Source organism: Nicotiana tabacum, chromosome 1 (genome assembly GCF_000715075.1).
Source record: "Nicotiana tabacum cultivar K326 chromosome 1, ASM71507v2, whole genome shotgun sequence".
Lineage (NCBI taxonomy): Eukaryota > Viridiplantae > Streptophyta > Magnoliopsida > Solanales > Solanaceae > Nicotiana > Nicotiana tabacum.
In genome coordinates, this window is record NC_134080.1 from 1198176 (window position 1) to 1204055 (window position 5880).

The 5880-nt window shown below is 34.4% G+C and overlaps 1 long non-coding RNA gene across 1 annotated transcript; it reads right to left on the bottom strand.

Moving 5' to 3' along the window:
• Positions 1 to 712: 712 nt before the first annotated feature.
• LOC107767853 (uncharacterized) lies at positions 713 to 2251 on the bottom strand. Its single transcript, XR_001644005.2, has 2 exons — positions 1615 to 2251; positions 713 to 1179 (listed from the first exon to the last, which is right to left on the bottom strand). It is a non-coding gene; the product is annotated as an uncharacterized LOC107767853 (long non-coding RNA).
• Positions 2252 to 5880: the final 3629 nt, after the last annotated feature.

The window sequence follows — 5880 nt, forward strand, 5'->3', positions numbered from 1 at the left end:
AACCTCAGTTTTTCAAAAATGAATCAAGGTGGTGCTTGTTTTAAATTTTCAAATACTAAATTTGCAAACGCAAATTTTGAGTTTTTGGGAAAAAAAAAATTTACTTGAAAACCTACTCTCATTCTATTTAGATATTCCCAAAGTCGCTCAAATCTTTCAATATTCGAACTGTATTAATTTTATTTTATTTTAAATTGTGAGTGAATAATGCTAGTATAGAGTACCAAAAAACATCCCATCAAAAAAAAAGGAGCAGATCACAAGAATGTAATAGAGCCAAGAGAGCGACAGAATTTAGCTTCAATTTCCAAAGTTCCATATGCAATGTTGAATCCAGTTCATCCACAGATCCATTATGTAATTGTACAACAATCACAGGCCCTTAGCTTATTTTCACATCAAATAGGGTTGATATTGATTGTACAACACAATTCTTATTAAAGAAAATCACTCTGGTATAGTAACTTTACGGTTTGTAATGTATAGGGTAAACAATAATTCACTGTCACATGTAAATATTAAGAAAATATTGTAAAACAACAAGTCACTACTGCAAGAGGGTTTTAACCTATATTGCTCGGATTCTTCAACAACAACAAAATACCCAATCTTATCTCACACTGTGGGGTATGGGGAGGGTAGTGTGTACTCAGTCTTATCATCGGCTCAGAAAAGCATATATGCACCTCATTAATGAAAATATAGAAAAGAATGAACATTACCAAAAAGTCATATAAAAGCAGAATAAAAACAACAAGGTTATAAGGTAAATCACAATGAGAGAAAACAACGATATTGCTTGGATTCTACGAAAATGTCATTTGGTGCATGATGCATAGCTATAGGATCCAAAACGGGTGCGACCACTGTTTTGAAGAGTTGCCCAACATAGTTTGCTTTCTCATTCACAACTTACTCCATGATAAAGAGTATAGACATTTGAAAGATTATTCTCTGATCATTCTTCAAGAAATAAAAAATCTTACGCCAGCTTTACAAAAGCTTAGAATGAATATATTCTTTCACACTTGTATAAGTTTTAACCCAAAAAGTAAAACAGAAACGAGCAATGTAGCTTCTTGTTCATGTGAAGAAACTTTATTAGCATAACCCTGTGTATATGATGATGTCACAAGATCTTGTACAAAATATAAGGTAAAAGTCTGCATATCTCCGAGTCTGTCATCAAGAAAAGCAGAAATGAGTGAAAAATATTTTTAAAAAAAATGGAAACAATAAATAAGAAACAAAATAAGATGAGAAACTGAAATGAATGTGTTTTTGCATAAAATCAATGATTTCTCCTTTATAAGATATCATATGTGGGAACTAGGAAGTAAAACCCTAAAATAAGAAATGATGAGTAAAATGGTCCTCATAATAATGATGATAGCAGAAAGAGAGAAATCTAAAAAAGAAGAAAAGAGCAGAAACGGACAGAAGAGATTCAAGAAGCCATCATGAGAAAAATCAGACTAATGATATAAGTAACTCTAACTCAAACAGAGAGAGTAACTGACAAAAGAAAAAGGAACACAAATGACAAGCAAAATAAAAGCAGAATCAGATTTGAGGTTAAAAATAGTAGTATTCAATAAACTCGTCTGCATTTACCGTGGCAGGAAAGTGGAATGAGTCAAAATTCTTCATCATTACACCAATCTGCTCTTGTCCAAAACTAACTACAAAAGCTGAAACTCGTCTCATGTATATCAAGATCTTACAAATAAAACTAGTAAAGTTGTTTGCCGAACAGGAGTTCACATGTTCGAGCAGTAAAAACAACCTCTTGCAGAAATACTGAGTAAGGCTCCATACGATAGACTCTTGTGATCCGGCTCTTCCACAAATCCCGCTCATAGCGGAAGGTTAGTGCATGGGCTGCCTTTTTTTTTTTTACAAATAAAACTTACCATTTTCATAAGCCAAAACTCGTCTCATGTCAAAGATTTGATTTTAGTCCAGAGAGGAAGTAGCAATTGGGGGGAATGAAGCCTGGTCCGACAACACTAACTCATGATCCATAAACCCTTTTTAATATAATCAACTAATCTTTAAATTTTCCTAGTGAAAAGAAAAGAAAAACTAATCTTTATATTCAAAAAAGCATAATATGGAGTTTATGGATCTAGTTGGTGACCTCGAGCCAGACAACATTCCCCTCAACTGAGAGAACTTCCTCCTATGAATCTTGATGAAACTAAGAGAGAAAGAAAGGGAAGAAAGGGGAAGAGGAAATTGATATGATGTTGAGAATGAATGAAAGAAGAGGGGGATAGAGATGATAATAAATAAAGGATGGAGAAAGAAAGAGAGAGGGGGTATGCACTGTGTAGGAAAGGACAAACAAAGTCATAAAAGCATAACAACAGACACCATGCCCCCTTGACCCTACATTATTCACAATTGGTTAACTGGCTCCAGAAATGACCACGACAATTACCAAAACTCTCCCTTTCTTCATGTGTCACCATCCCTATACCATCAGAGTTAAAATTTGAAATTTATTAAATCAGGATTCTAGTATGTTTACATCGAATTTTTAAATTAATTATTTAAATATAATCAATAAATTTCTTATGACAAATATAGGTTTGGATTAAAGCTGCTAAATTCATTTGAACCTGTAACTTGTATTCTAGCTCCGCCTCGATCTCCTCTCTTAGACTTTAACCTTGAACTAATTGTAGTATATACGTATTTACAATGCGTGTACTAAAACCATTCAATTTGTAGAGCAAATGACATAACATAAAAGTATTTATCTTATAGCTTCTAACACAAATTTCAATCAATTATTAGCTAGGTGAAGTAGTTTAGGTATTTTAGTAATCTAATTGTATATCTAATTAACATGAAAGCTTAACCAATAGGCATAGTAGATCAAAAAATTTATTATCCTCCTTGGATACTTTTATATACCGTATTCAAGATATTTTATACTTCTAACACAATCATGCCTAATTTAACATGCTTTATGGACAATATATGGAGTACTTCAAAAACTTTACATAACTTCGTCAGGATCCCTTCATATACACTCAATACACTATATGTTGTGAGAGGTGTGACTAAATGTATAATAAACTAAGGGTAGTTTAGTCTATTTAGCTCTAGGTAGTTAGATGTATAAAGTCGTTAGTCATCTTCTATAAATAGGGATCGCTTCTACACTGTATACACAGTAATAACAGAATTGATTTCTGCATTTCTAACTTCAGCTCATCTCCTTCTTCTATTGATTTCCTTCTCAGCTAGGGTTTACATAGCTTGATCCATAGATTTAACATGGTATCAGAGTAGTAAGACTATGAATCACTAGTCTCATTCATCGATTCACATCGCCATTGGTAAAATTGTGAGATTCAAGAAAAATCAATCGAAGAATCGAAGCCTCGTCAATTAAAGCAGAATAGCCATGGGAGATAATGCTGATAACACCACAGCTAATGTTGTCGCATGTGTAGATACATGAATTGGAAATACTCTAGCTAATGAGGAATTTGGAGTTGGTTTGCCTCACAATCATCCATTATACCTTGGACCTGCAGATACGAGTGGAGAACAATTGATTTCCTTTCAATTAACAGGTACGGACAATTATATTATATGGAATCGATCTATGAGGATAGCTCTATGAGGAAGAAATAAGCTATGGTTGGTTGAAGGAACATGGAAAAAAGAAAATTTTCGTGAAAATCTATAAGAACAATGGGAGAGGTGCAATACAATTGTACTCTCATGGTTGATGAATGTTGTAACTTCATAGCTCGTTGGAGGAGTGGTATTTGGAGTTAATGCACAGGCTGTTTGGGAGGATTTGCGAGAGAAATTTGACAAAGTAGATGGATCTAGGTCATTTAACCTACACAAGGATATTGCAACCTTATATCAAGGTACATCATCTATTTCTGTTTATTACACTAAGATGAAAGACCTTTGGGATGAGTTTGAAGCTTTAGACCCTGCTCCATGTGATTGTGAGAAGTCCAGAGATTATGTTGCTTTTATGATGAGACAGAAGTTGTACAAATTCCTTATGGGATTGCACGACTCTTATGCTCAAGCAAGGAGTCAAATACTATTGATTTATCCCTTACCTACAGTCAATCAGGCATTCTCTATGATCATGAGTGATGAAAACCAAAAATCTATAGTTGTCACAGCAGGAAATTTAGGATTGACGTTACCTATTCTAGCTGAAAGTTATGAGTCAACTGCCATATATTCATCCAGATCTAGTGGTTTCCAACCTAGTTTTCATCCTAATAACTTTCAGCCAAACAATTCTCAACAGTTTGGAAATTATTCTAAGTAGAAGAGAACCTACAATGACTATTATGACTACTGTAAGAAGAAGGGACATGGTGATAGGCTATAATTATGTATTGTAGTCACTTATTACACTCAAATTTACTGCACTTTAATTGAGTTTGAGCTTTAATCGCAAGTGTCTTGCACGAATTGTGTGTTTTATGCCTTGTAGGAAGGATTCCGAGCTATGTAGATGTTATGGAATTAATTCAAGTGATTTATAGCTTTGAAGTCTAAGTAAAAGCCTAAGAAATTAAGTCAGGATCGTATTCGGGATCAACAGATGATAGAGCAACAAAACGAAGAATCGAGTAGGTATATTATGCACTGTCTAGTAAAATGCACATAACTGTTTTCTCAGAACTCCATTTGGGCTGAACAATATATGGTTGCAAATCTAACTCAAAGGGCTACAACTTTCATGTTTTACGTTTTTTCAAATTCCAAACTTAACAGGGTGAAAAACGCGGTCGAAACTGCGACCACGAACCTGACGTAAACTGAAACAGTAGACTTGCCAAATACCACGCCCAGGCCGCGGCCGCGGACGTCCAGGCCTGGAAACTTGTCCTTTTTCGCGTAGGAGAAGGTTTCATAGTTTGGGCCCTACCCTAGTTGGTATATATACATGGAAAAATGATATTTTGCGGGGAGGAGACCAATTTTTGACACAGATTCGACCTAAGGAGGCAGAGACACAATAGGAGCAAGGTGGAGAATTCTTCTACAAGTTTTTCCTTCTTCTTCTTCCTATTTTTCATTGTTGGTTATGACTTTTAGTATTTTAGTTTTACATACTATTATGAATAGCTAATTTGTTATCTAGGGTTTTGATAGAACATTTTGTAGAATAAATTCTTGTTATGTTTTTATATAATTGAGCCGATGGATTTCTCTACTTGTTCAACTACGTGTTTGTTGTTGTGGATTGAATGACCATCAATTAACTGTGCCTATTTAGTGTGTAGTTCTCGAGAGAGAGTATATATTTAGGTAATTGTTGAATAACGTAAGTGAGAAACCAATACAATGGGTTTAAAAGTAGGTTTAGAAATAACAAAGCATTGACGTGGTCATAATGAGCGGTTAGATAAAGTCAACTAGTGTAGTTCGAAAGAATATGTCTAGTAAATTGTTGTAGTTTCTCGAGAGAGAATTACGGCATCTAAAGTGCTCACGATCAGTAGAGAATACATTGGCAAAATTGAAGGGAACATAGCTAGAAGGATTCCGACAATTAGGGAAATCATAACTCTAAACCTCCTTAATTTAGTCTCCAATTCTTTGTCTCGTCAGTTGATAATTTTACCGTTTTCTAGTATTTGCTAGTTAATTAGTTAGAAATATAAATCTCAATCTTTATAATTTTGAAAATTGTTCAAACTTGTTTTTTAGTGATATTAAACAGATATAGCTAAGCCTTAATTTTCTGTGGGATTCGACTCTGGACTTTTAGACCGAATTATATTTGCAGCGACCGCTTATCCTTTTTAGGACTAGAGTTGTGCGTGATCAAATTTTGGCGCCGTTGCCGGGAAACTAACGGTGTAGTTGTTGCTGTATATA